Below are 13,645 nucleotides of genomic sequence, written 5' to 3'. Positions count from 1 at the left end.
TTAGAGGTGTTCTTCAGCTGTCTGGTAATCTGTGATTGTTTCCTGACAACTACAGATCAGCCGTGACATTGATGGAGATATGTGCATGTGGATGGAGCATGCTGACTGAGCTTTAGAGAAGGGCCATCCAGCTGAGTTGTTGAGTTTGGGAACTTCCTTGGCTGTCCTGCTCTCTTGTCCTCTTTGATTCTACAGAAAACTCAATGAATCTGGGATAAAGGCCTAACTCAGAGGTCTGAGTATCAGAGAGGGAAAGAGGGCTGCGGTGGGGATGGGGGAGGTCTCAGCATGTGTATATATCCACGTAATCCCTTTTGTGCAGCCTCTAGTATCCCCCAGATAGTGATGCGCAGGGAGAAGTGATTTCACAGAATACACGTGAAAAGGAACCCGCTACTGCCATTTACGTAGGACTGTTGAAGTCTGCTGAGTTTATCTGCACAGGTGCCTTTCAGTGTATTCCTTATCTTTGGTGGTAGGTGGGTGTTTAGCAGAGACCTGAGTGAATTTGACTGTGACACACTTTAGGCCTTCCCTCTGTCTCGTTGTCTTACATTTGGAGGCCTAGTTTCCGGAGAAGTGTTGTGTCTCCACAGTCTGGTTGGTGATTCATAGGGCAGACAACAAACCACTGATGGCCTGGGGCCTTGAACATTTTTCTCATTTGCCATTTATTTCCTGGAGTAGAGGGGGGGGGGGAATTAAAATATCTATCTAAAAATATCTGAAAATTCAGGAATAATCAGCTTATTGGTAACAGCTTCAATGAGCAACACATCCCTCTTCCTGACTGTGAGCACAGCTTTGGGACTGGTTGTCTTATGTACCAGGGGACTGTGCTTTCTCAGACATGCATTGTCAATACGTGTGCCAAATTATTACAACTGGAGTACATACTGGACAGTCTGTTGAAGTAAATGAATTTAGCTCAACAACTGATTGAAAAAAGAGGAAGTGACAATTGAAAATCCAGGAGGAGAGGGGTGCCTGGGTGGCTCAATCGGTTAAGCGCCTGCCTTCGGCTCAGGTCACGATCCCAGAGTCCTGGGATCAAGCCCCATGTCCGGCTCCCTGCTCAGTGGAAAGTCTGTTTCTCTCTCTCCCTGTGCTCCTCCCCTGGGGTTGTGCTCTCACTTGCTCACTCTCTGTAAATAAATAAAATCTTCAGAAAGAAAGAAAGAGAGAGAGAGAAAGAAAGAAGGAAAGAAGGATAGAAGGAAAGGAAAGAAAGGAAAGAAAATCCAGGAGGTGAGAGAAAACCCATGTTGCTTCCAAGAATGTGGACAAGTTTAGAGTCTATTTTCTCAAAAATAAATGAGTATACCAGAATAAGAGTGATCGAATACCTGAGAATGTTTTTCTCCAGAAACACATCTTTCATTCCTTCTTTTCATGGATATTTCCTGAAGGACCGCCACATGCTAGGGCAGTGCTGCAATCATTATTATCAACACCGCTGAGGTCCTGTCTGTCAGGACACTAGGCTGAGTACATCTCCCAGAAGCTACCCTTTTGCTTCTCCACTGTTCTTAGCGATCATGACAGCTCTGAATGAACCACCATATTTCCCTAATTTACTCTATCAGTAAGATGCATGCGGACTTAACAGAATCTGGAAGTAGTAAGACCTTTTAGCTCAAGGGACAAAAAAATTAGTAAATATTAAAATTGCCCAATATCAAATAGCTATTGATAGTGATCTCATTTCTGCTCTGGGAAGATAAATGCTAATATTATCACACTTAAACGAATCATAATTTTTTAAAAGATTTTATTTATTTATTTGACAGAGAGACAGCCAGCGAGAGAGGGAACACAGGCAGGGGGAGTGGGAGAGGAAGAAGCAGGCTCCCAGCGGAAGAGCCTGACGTGGGGCTCGATCCCAGAACTCCGGGATCACGCCCTGAGCCGAAGGCAGATGCTTAACGACTGAGCCACCCCAGGCGCCCCTGAATCATAATTTTTAAAGAAAATTAACTGTAAGTGCTAGAGCGCAACAGGTAATTCCCATTATCATCTGCTAGATTTTCATTCCTTACCTAAAAGTAAATATTTTTTTCCTTACAAAGTTGATTTTTTTTAACAAACTTTTTTGAGATATAATTCACATATGACACAATTTACCCTTGTAAAATATACAATTCAATGCTTTTTGTATATTTACAGAGTTATGCAACTATCACCATAATCTAATTTTAGGACATTTTCATCACCTCAAAAGAGATTCCTCCATTCCCTCAATCCCCAGCCCTAGGTAACCACTAATCTACTCTAGATTTGCTTAGCTGGACATTTCATAAGAATAGAATCATACAATAAGTGGTCTTTTGTGGCTGGCTTCTCCCACTTAGTATAGTGAGGTTTTATTTTGTTTGTTTGTGCATATGGTTTTTAATGGTTCACAGACAAAGTGCCTTTATTTCTCACAACAAAATTGTCCATAAGGTCAATGATGCATGTAGGGAAGGAAATTTTTTCCCTTTTCCCATTCTAGGTTCTTTGGCTGGCTAATAATTAAGTTGACATAAGACAGATTAACAGGAGGAAAACCAATTTTATACGTACAGGAGCCCATAAAAATATGAGACTCAAAGAAGTGATTAAAGCAGACAGTTTTTGTTTTTATACCTTGTGGAAAAAGAAACAATACATTTGTGAAGAATTGACAAGACAAAGGGGTTTGGACTTGGTAGTAAACTAATGAAGAAGTAACAAAATTTGTGTATGTAGACTTCTTAGCCCTACATTCCCGATCTCTGGGAGTGAGGATGTCCCTGTCCTGGTACAGGGAGGGTACCTTTCCTATGGGAGGCTTATTTCCTGCTTCCAGGGGAACAGAAGAGGGGCAGAGTATTCTTCTTACACTGGCTGTTTCTTAAGTAACTTTAATTTAAAATAATCAGTATGCCAGAATGGCGTATTTTGGGGTGGCATATCCTGTTCCCCTTCACCCAGCATCACTCATTTCTCTGTCATTGAAAACACAGTTGTGCAGGTTTGGTATGAACACATCTTCCAGCATCATTCTTTAGTGCTCTAAGAATGGGCTTTTTCAAACTTCCCTCTGCTCAGTGTTTTTTTCTAACTTCGGTAGACTCTGTGTACTCAAAGAGAGAACTGTGCTCCTCTCCACTGTGCAATGATGGTTTCATTTTAATGAACTGTAAATAATAATGTTGATATTTGGTCAGATTTATTACAATAGGATCCCATTCATAATGTGCTTTAGTGTCCTACGGCTGCCTTTAGGAAAAGCACACCCTGTATCAAGGATGTTAGGCTTGGACAAAGCACGATGGCCATACTGGTTATACCGTAAACTCCTTAGAAGTGGTATCTCTCAAAGTGTGGCCATAGCCAAGCATATCAGAATCGCAGGGTGGCCGCTGAAGGGCATATTCAAGAACTTGCTCCGTACCTATGGAACGGGAATCTGCGAGGCTTTCCCATCCAAGTTTGCGCACCAAGTGTAAAGCCTTCGAGGACCCTTCTCCGTCACTGCCACCCATGATCCAAGAATCGTAGCCACTCTTCCCTCTGGGGTTTTGCACTTACAAACCAACACAGACAAAGAGCACGGCAACAAATAAACCCAAACAGAAGAATGGAGAGGACTGAGAAATACAGAGTCCTTGTGAGCATTGATGGAGCAGTGGATTGGAGAACAAATGGGAATTTGACATGTACCCCAAATCCAATTGCTGTGTACGTGCTCCCCTGGCATTTTATGTACAAACTCGGCAACTCCTCGTCCCAAACTCTTGGGTCTAAATGCATTTCAAAATTTGAAGTTTTAAAAATATTCTAGAATGTTAACGGGATGTATCTATCCCCCAGCAAGTCTGAAGAGGCCTTTCATAAATTAAACACACTCAAATTTCTCTAGTAAAGTCACATGTACTTTATTACCCAGCCTTTTCTCTTCTAGGTTTCTTCTCTGCAACAGAAATAAGCACACAAGTGAACCCCCAAACTAGCATGTACTTATGCTCATAGCAGCTTTATTTGTCGTGGCCCCAAACTGGGAAGAAACCAAGTGATCATCAAATTTATGTGTTTGAAAAGTCACTCTAGGAGTACTAGCCGAAGTTAACAAGTTAGGATGGCAAATTCTATGTTGTGTAAATCTTCCCTTAATCAGTACGAGGGGTGAAGCTGCAGGCACAGTCGTGGGAAAAGGTGTTGAGGACCTGGACCAGGGGAGGTAGCTGGGACAATGTGATGAAGAATTCAGAGGCCTGAGCGGTTTTTGGTGGCGTCTGAAGGTTTTCTGTATAGTATCATGTCGTCTGCAAATAGTGAGAGTTTGACTTCTTCCTTGTCAATTTGGATGCCTTTTATTTCTTTTTGCTGTCTGATTGCCGAGGCTAGGACTTCCAGTACCGTGGTGAGTAACAGTGGTGAGAGTGGGCATCCCTGTCTTGGTCCTGACTGTAGAGGAAAAGCTCTCAGATGTTCCCCATTGAGGATGATACTAGCTGTGGGGTTTTCATACATGGCCTTTATCACGGTGAGGTGTATTCCCTCTAAACCTCCTTTGTTGAGGGTGTTTTATCACAAATGGATGTTGTACTTTGTCAGATGCTTTTTCTGCATCTATTGAAAGGATCAGGTGGTCCTTATCCTTTCTTTTGTTGATGTAATGTATCATAGTGATTGATTCGTGAATATCAAACCACCCTTGCAACTCGGGTATAAATCCCGCTTGATCGTGGTGAATGATTTTTCAAAATGTATTGTTGGATTTGGTTTGCTAATATTTTGTTGATCTGTGCTTTTATGTCCATCAGAGATATTGGCTGTAGCTCTCTTTTTTGGTAGTATCTTTATCTGGTCTTGGTATCAGGGTAATGCTGGCCTCATAGAATAAATATGGAACCTTTCTTTCCTCTTCTATTTTTTGGAATAGTTTGAGAAGAATGGTATGAACTCTTCTTTAGATGTTTGGTAGAATTTGCCTGTGAAGCCGTCTGGTCCTGGACCTTTGTTTGTTGGGAGTTGTTTGGTTTCTGCTTCAATTTAATTACTAGTACTCAGTCTGCTGAAATTTTCTCTTTCTTCCTGATTCGGTTTTGGGAGGTTATATGTTTCTAGGAATTTATCTAGCATCACTGATTATCAGGGAACTGCAAATCCAAACTATAATGAGGTATCACCTCACACCTGTTGGAATGGCTAGAATAAAAAACATAAGAAACAACACGTGTTGGTGAGGATGTGTAGAAAAAGGCACCCTCCTGCACGGTTGGTGGGAATGCAGACTGGTGCAGCCACTCTGGAAAACAGTATGGAGGGTCCTCAAAAAAATTAAAAATAGAAATACCATATGATCCAGTAATTCCACTACTGGGTATTTACCCAAAGACAATGAAAACACTAATTCAAAAAAGATATATGCACCCTGTGTTTATTGAAGCATTATTTACAATAGGCAGATTACGTAAGCAGCCCAAGTGTCCATCAACCGATGAAGGGATAAAGAAGGTGTGGTATATGTACACTGGAATATTACTCAGCCATAAAAAGAATGAACTCTTGCCATTTGCAACAACATGGGTAGATCTAGAGATTATTATGCTAAGTGAAATAAGTTAGAGAACAAATACCATATAATTTCTCTCACGTGGAAATTAAGCAACAAAACAAATGAACAAAGAAAAAAAAGAGACAAACCAAGAAACAGATTCAACTACAGAGAACAAACTGATGGCTACCAGAGGGGAGGTGGGTGGGGGATGGGGGAGATAGGTGAAAGGGATTAACAGTGCGCTTGTGACGAGCACTGAGGAGTGTAGAGTTGTTGAATCACCATATTGTACACCTGCAGCTAATATAATGTATGTTAATTACACTGGAAAAAAGGTGCACAATTTCATGCTTTTGGTATGTAACATTATTAATCTCTTAAAATTGTAATATATATATAACAGAAAATTTGCCATTTTAACCATTAAACAAAAAAACAAAGGCATGAGAGAAACAGAATGGACAAAAACAAGTGGCTGCTTTATGTGGGGAAAGGGAGTCTAATTTGGGCAGTTCCACAGATGGGCAGAGTCATTCCCCGAGAGGAATACAGGAGGAAATGCAATTAGGAACATGTCAAGTAGAAGGATGGAGAATCTCAGGTAGCAATGACTCGTGTGTGATTGGATCTGGAGCTTAGAGCAAAGGTCCGAGCTGTAGATCGTGTTGCTGGGGAATCATCAGACTGTAGGTGAAAAGTGAATCTGAAAAGAATAATAATAAAAAAAAAGAACAGGGGTATGAAGTCAAACTGAAGCTGGATCTCACCGAGATTAAGTTAACCAGAGGCTAAAATCCCAGCTTGGCATTGCTTGCTGCTTTGTTCCTTTCGCCCGTGAATTATTCTCATAAATAAAGTGAGGAATGATACATTGTTGCTTATAAAGCTATTAAGCAATATCACGAGGCAAAAAAACAAGTACTTAAACATTTAAACATAAAAATGGGACTGAATCTCAAATGGGGATTTGGGATTAAGTAAATGTGTGATAGATTTAATTGACAGTATAAATATTATTAAGCACCTGTTACAATATGTGGCACACAGTAGATGCAAATTAAATGTTTGTGGGGGATTTTATGTATAGACTTGTACATTCAATTTCTTGAAGTCCATAACATGGAAGGCTTGGCATTTAATTTAATTTGCATGTTTGCAAACACTACTCAAGTGCAGCAGCAACCTCTAAGTACAACACCAGCAATCTCCTGTAAACAGAAACAAGCAGCATCGATGTGGGATTGGTTTTATGTTAGAAGAAGACTGTTTTCCCCCGTGCAGCTGACTACCTGAACTTTCCTTCTCCACACTGTCCGGTTAGCATCATCCTTGGTGCCCCAAAGAAGTGAATCTTTCATCTGACAGCATTTGTCTTCTTTGGAAAGCTGGTAGTGAAGATATCAAGGAACTGTCTCTTCTAAGTGGATCTAAGGGAGGCCGAGTTCATATCGAAGTCCACGGGAGAGACCTTCGGTGGGATGTTACACTTGCTTATCTTGGGATAAAAGATGCCTAAGGGCTTGGTGTACCAAATAGATGAGGACATATTTCAGACTCCCCAGCATCCTGGCAGAGAAAGGTGTATCTCAGGACCTTAAACAGACATTTAATTTTATGAGACTATTGCTAGTAGTCAATGTCAGTTTTTTTTTTTCTCTTAAAGGCATTTTTTTCTCTTAAAGGCAATTCTCAAACCATCTAGAATTAACCGCTTACTTAAAAGTCTTGCTCATTTAGAGAAATATTTACTGAGTGATTATTGGATGCCAGCTGAGCATACTAGGTGCTGGGGTAGGTTAATGTGTTCCCCTTCTAATATGAAACTCTTTGTTTTACCTTTCCTATACATAAGAGCCCAGGTAGTTTTTACTTTCCATTGAAATAAGCCTTCCTGTCTAATTGGGTGAATTTAAAACTAACGAAAGACCTCACAAGCTCCTAATGAGTTTGTCTACTAAAAATATAGCAGATGGGTAGTAAGGAGGGCATGTATTGCATGGTGCGCTGGGTGTTATACGCAAGTAATGAATCATGGAACTTTACATCAAAAACTAGGGATGTACTGTATGGTGACTAACGTAATATTATAAAAAATTATTATAAAAAAAAGTAGCAGATGTGGAAAGCCTCTACAGGTTTGTGGTAAGTTTTTGAAGCTATAAACTATCTGCTTGGATAAGTACTAGCCGAAAGAGATAGCTCAATGAATTCCACATCAAGTAGACTTGAGACAAGCCTCAAAGAGAGTTTTAGCCATAGGCTTGCCTGGTTTCTTCTTGCATTCATTCTGTTACAATGTCACACATCATGTAGCTTCTGGAAAACTCCTCCGATGTCTTAGCATTACAAAAACAGCTTTGACCTTGAGTGCCCTTGGAAGAGTCTCAAGATCTCCCCAGACCACACTTTGAGAACCACAGCCCTAGTCTAATCTCATTTTACATACAAGGAAGCTGGGTCTCACTGAGATTAAGTTAACCGTAGGCTAAAATCCCAGAAGGGTTGTTTCAGCACTCTTGCCTTAGATTTCCAATCTGAAAACTGGGAAGTATACCCTAATGACCTGTCCTATTCACTGTCATTGCAAGGACTGTCCCAGTACAGCGCCAAAACTGTTTGGTTTTACATAAAACAGAAGAGGAAAATCAACAACCACAATAAATTCTGCAACTGGCACACGGCGTTAGCATCTGAACTAGGATCTCTATTGGAGCCGAGACACCACGGCAAGTTCTGTTGCATTCCACCCATGCAAGCTGGTGCCACCAGCTGCATAGCAAGTGTCAGAGAGAAGCGTGGGAAGTAGACTCACCACAAGGTCACCACTGATCACATTTTCTGAGTCTGAAATGCAGCTCCTGCCATAATGCCAGGAAATGTTTCACAAGTCCTGGCTGAAAGGGTGGCGGGAATATTAAGAGTAGCAAATAAGCTAACAATCCTATGGAACTTTTTTACATACAGTGGAGTTGTTCTGAAATGTAGATTCTTTTCATTCTCCAACTGGACCTTGTTCTGTCTTCTTTCAATAAATCAGGTTGCCTTCTCGTTCCCCTAGAGATGATGTCCTTTGTATCCTACTGGATGGTCCACGTCTTCTTTCAGTGGGTCAGAGCCTTGGTCGCTTAAGCATCATGGTGCCCGGAGAGGCTGGTCCAGTGGAGGAGACTCTTCCCACTTCCAGCTCGCAGTTTTTCCAGGCTCTGCATTCTGTGGTTCTGAAGTCACATCCACCTCTCCTTTCATTAATATCGTGACATGACGGTAATTCTCTTTCTCAACAAAATAATTCACAACGGAGGCAAAGCGAACATCTTTCATGTGAAGCCCCTTCTTCCCTGCTTCTCCTTTGAGCGCTAAACGCATTCTTCCCCAGGTACTGAACTCAAACGGCCCCCGGGAAGTTGGAACCTGCCAGCTCCATTTGACCCTTATCTCTTCCCCAGTAGGATCCGGTGAGGAGGCCTGCAGCTAGTCTCCACTGCTCCTACCCCAATTCCAGGTGCCTCCCTAGTGGCTCCATGCAAATCGTCGTAGCTTGGGGGGCTGGAGGTAGGGGGGGCATGGCCCTTAGCATAGTGTTTTTGAGTTTTATCCGCATGGTAGCATATGTCATTCTGTTTATTGCTGAATACTATTCCGTTGCACGGATAGACCACATTCATCTATCCGTTCCTCAATTGGTGAGCTTTGGATTGTTTATGCCTTTAGGCTATGATGAATAATGTTGCAGTGAAGCTTTGTGTATACATCTTTGCGTGGACGTATGTTTTCATTGCTTTTGGGTAGGGACCTAGAGAGGAGCTACTAAATCCTCTGGGACCTATTTGTTTAACATTTAACTGCCAAACTGGTTTTCAAAATCGTGCCATCTTACACGCCTGTCGGTAGTGTGTGGTGGTTCTAATTTCTCCACGTCCTTGTCAACACTTGTGATTGGCCGTATTTTTAATTTCAGCCATCCCAGGGGGTGCGAAGTAGCACCTCATTGTGGTTTTATTTGCATTTCCCTGATGACTGAGCATCTTCTCATGTGCTTGTAGGCTATTGGTATATCTTCTTCAGACAGCTGTCCATTTACATCCTTTGCCCATTTCTAAATTAGGTTGTCTTTTTCTTGTTAAATGGTAAGAATATTTGTATACTCTGTATGCTAGGCCCTTATTGGATATATGATTTGCAAGTATTTTTTTTCAAGTCTGTTAATTGTTTTTACAGTTTCTTGATGTTGCTTGAAGCACACACATTTTTATTTTATTTTATTTTTTTTGAAGATTTTTATTTATTTGACAGAGATAGAGACAGGTGGTGAGAGAGGGAACACAAGCAGGGGGAGTGGGAGAGGAAGAAGCAGGCTCCCAGCGGAGGAGCCTGATGTGGGGCTCGATCCCAGAACGCCGGGATCACGCCTTGAGCCGAAGGCAGATGCTTAACTGCTGTGCCACCCAGGCGCCCCCAGATTTTTATTTTTGACAAAGTCCGATTTATCAATTTTTTCTCTTGTGTGTTTTTGTTGTCATGTCTAAGAAATTCTTGCCTAGCCCAAGGTCATGAAGATTTACTCCCCTATTTTTTTTTTTCCTGAATTTCGTAGTTTTGTTTTTTTTCTGCTTTAGGTGTAGGATTTATTTGGGGTTGATTTTTGTATGGTATCCTCATCCCTTTGCACGTGGCTGTCCTTCGCATGGGAATACGCTCCATCTCTCTCTGCAGGCTGACTTTCCCATGTAAAGATCCCTTTGTGCTCCCTGGCCAGCCTCGGGCCGGCGACAGTGCCTTTGGCAGGCAGCTTTGCCATGGAGCCTGCACTTGCGCTTTCTTCCTTTTTTGGCCCCCAGCGTCTGGAGGCAGGTTGAATAACCACCCTGGAGTTCCGCCAGAGTCACAAGATGAGGAAGGGCAAGAAGCACACCCAGGAGACGGGGAGCAGGGTGGTGGGGGGACACAGAGGAAGTTCACCATCATGTGGTTTCACTGGCTCGAGCAGGCGTTAAGTGCCAGTATTCGGTCAAGCAACAGAGAGTTCCTGAGAGCCCGTCCCTTCCCCTCCGAGTCATTTGTTTATTCCGATGTGTGGGCTTGTCTAGCCATTGCCCCAAACTCACGAACGCAGAGTTCTCCAGACGGAGGCTTCATTCCTGCGGGGTAGGCGAGCAGTTCCAGGCGCCCAACATCCCGCGTGAGCTCAGCTGTAACCCGAATGATGTCATCTGTTGTGGCAAACGTCTCGCATTAGAAGGAGGAGACTGAGTCGAGTTGAAGACAGGCTCACCAGATTTTGTGTGCTTCTCTCTGCCACGGACGGAGGAAATGAGTTTGCACGTGGAGCCGGGTTTGGTGCAAGTCAGAGCTGAAATAAAAAGTGTTGACATCGAACGCAGGGCCTGGAGACAGATCACCTTCGCTGGGACAGGGGCTCGGTCACTCCAGCCTCTCTGTTGGACGTGGCGGGCAACCTCCACGACATGTCTGCACCCACATTTTCTCACTCAACACGCCAGTGTCTCTTGCTTTTAGCTGTACGCTGTGCCCTTTCTGTGCTCTGTGGGTTATTCATCATGTTTATAGTTTGCTGTCTGACGTTCTCATCCCCTCCCCTTAAACGACAGAAATCTTCGTTTTTGTGGTTGTTGTTTTTGACGTGTCCCGAGAATTGAGAAGACTTGAGACATGTCATAGTCGATAGATATTTGTCAAATACGGTTAATAATAGTACCAACCTCACTGCGTTGTTATGGCGATTAAATGAGTGAGTACCCGGATATGTTTGGGGTAGTGCCTACAGCGTGCTAAGTGGTCTGTACGTAGAGTGACCATGTGTCTTATGTCCTGGCTGGCCTGGGACGGTCCTGCTTTGACCCATTTCCTGGAGTACTTCCTAATAGTGCTTCCTTTCAGTTAAAAAAAAAAAGAAAGGTTTATTTTAGATATTAAATGATATGGTTTTCCTACACGTAAGTGTTTTTACTCATTCATTTAAGAAACTTTAAAAAATTGCCTGCTGTTCACCAGGTGCTGTATTAGACGCTAAGAGAAGGCCATAGCTCCTTCCCTTCCACAGCCTATGGTTTGTGTTCTCTCTCACTGGAGAACTTTCAGAGCATGGCTACGTAGACAACTTCAGATCTTACACTCACGGTTAATAATAATCACTGGATTTACATCCAGGTAGTTCTTTGCTGTTTTATGAAGAAGTTTTCCATTTACTCGTTTATCTAGCAACCCAACAGGATGGAAACGATTACTGTCGCTCTTGTAATAATGAAAAACGGGCTCAGAGAGGACCGATAACTTGGTGAAAGTTGCATAGCTAGAGAGTACGTGGCTCAAGGCTCTGGTTCCCACATGTTGTCCCACCGAGTAAGAGCGCTGACCCGATGACCCGATAGCCCATTAAGACTTGGACTCACTGATTCTCCATTGCTCTACCATAAGCAGTGTTCTTTCTTATTCTTAGGAAAATGTGTCGATTACACTGATTAAATAGAGATACACATTTTGAATTAAGGGCAAGGCAGAAGATTCTGATTCTTCTGATTTCTAATCTTGCCTGGTCAGTGCAGTACACGCGTTCTCAGATCAAGTCTAGGACGGTCCAGTTTCCTGGAGGCAACTGCGGCTTTCTCACGTTCCTCTGCCTCCCCCTAGTGACTCCAGCCCAGAATTACTACCATCGAGTGTATATATGTATTTTACACATACACAGACACACATTTGCAGTAGGGATTTAGGGAGTTATTGCAAGGACACAGAAGCTACAAAAAAATCCCAGCCTTATTTACTCCTCCCATATCTCCCTTACACCTCATATGTGTGAAACACTGTAGTGAATACCAAGGACACAAAGATAAAAGCCTGACTCCGCGTTTCCCCACTTAGAATTCTCTGGCAAGCCCTCTTATACCAAAAGAAACAGAGGACTTAAAATTGCAGAGAAGAATAGAAGTAGCTATTTCTGTCTCCAGTCTTTCTTATACCGAGTTAAGCATGGTGTGGCACTTGAGACATCCATTCAGAAACTAGGACCGCTTTTTAATTCAGCGTCTGCATGCCATATTCTGACCGCTTTTGTCCTTCACGCCTTCCTGTTTTCCTCTCGCTGTTCTTCCATTCCGTCACCAATGCTTTTTTATTTGGTGTTTTATCTCCTCTGCCAATCAGTAGTCTAGGCGAGGAAGCCAGGGACAGCCTCGGCACCGCTCAGCCCTTTCTCATGCCTGCTCTCATGCCTAAAGAGATTGCTCACCTCCATGCTAGAACATTTCGTTTCCAGCAGCTTGTAGGCAGTAAACATTCAGAGGCAGGGTGGGGCAGGAACCAGGCTTCTCAATGACACTATAATCACAGGAACACAGGAATTTGCCACTAGCCACTTAGTCAAAACAAGGCAAGACCGCAGTCTAGTCTGGGCAGTCCCTTCTAGTTGGAAATCAGGCAAGGAGGGAAGGGTTCTAGCATGTTCTCTACACAGAAGGATCTGAAGGGAAGAAAAAATTCTTCCTCTGCCCTTCAAGGTCTTCCAGCTGGACAAAGAATAAAATTTACATGAGATGGATGAACAGGAGAAAAAAAAAACCCCAAAGCTTTATTACATTCACACAAAGACCCAGTAATGAAACTGAGACCTAAAGAATGACCAAGGCATGTGGTTTTTATACTTTTTAGACCAAAGAGACAAGAAATTGGTGAGGAATTGACAAGACAAAGAAAATGTAACGTTGAGAGCTTCCCTTAGTGAGGAATTGTAAGCCGACTTTGGGCTGTGGTGATAAATCAACACAAAGTAACAAGGTTTCTTCATTCAGCCTGCGGGGCTCAAATATCCTATCTCTGGTGAGCGGGATGTCTCTTTTCACAGGGGAGATTTATTTCCTGCTTTCAGGGGGACAGAAGAGGGTCTGAGTGTTGTTCTTGAACAAGCTGTCTCTTGGGTAACTTTTATTTAAAATAATCAATATGCCAAAGTGGCACATTTCGTGGCGGCCTGCCCTTGGCGCCTACAGGTTCAAGTGGCTCGATCGTCCCATCAGTACCCAAGCAGTCGAGCTTAGCATGCAGACCCCATCGCTCCCCCGCTGCCCAGTGTCTCTGGACCATGAATCCCTGGATCACTCCAGT

General features: G+C 42.8%; 1 pseudogene; it reads right to left on the bottom strand.

Annotated features, from left to right (window-relative positions):
* Positions 1 to 6,542: 6,542 nt before the first annotated feature.
* Positions 6,543 to 9,822, bottom strand: LOC121106324 (annotated as a pseudogene).
* Between the last annotated feature and the right edge of the window lie 3,823 nt (positions 9,823 to 13,645).

Source organism: Ursus maritimus, unplaced genomic scaffold, assembly GCF_017311325.1.
Source record: "Ursus maritimus isolate PB19 unplaced genomic scaffold, ASM1731132v1 scaffold_31, whole genome shotgun sequence".
In the NCBI taxonomy this organism is placed as follows: domain Eukaryota; kingdom Metazoa; phylum Chordata; class Mammalia; order Carnivora; family Ursidae; genus Ursus; species Ursus maritimus.
Note: the sequence above shows the minus strand (reverse complement) of the source record. Positions and strands in the feature narration are given on the sequence as shown.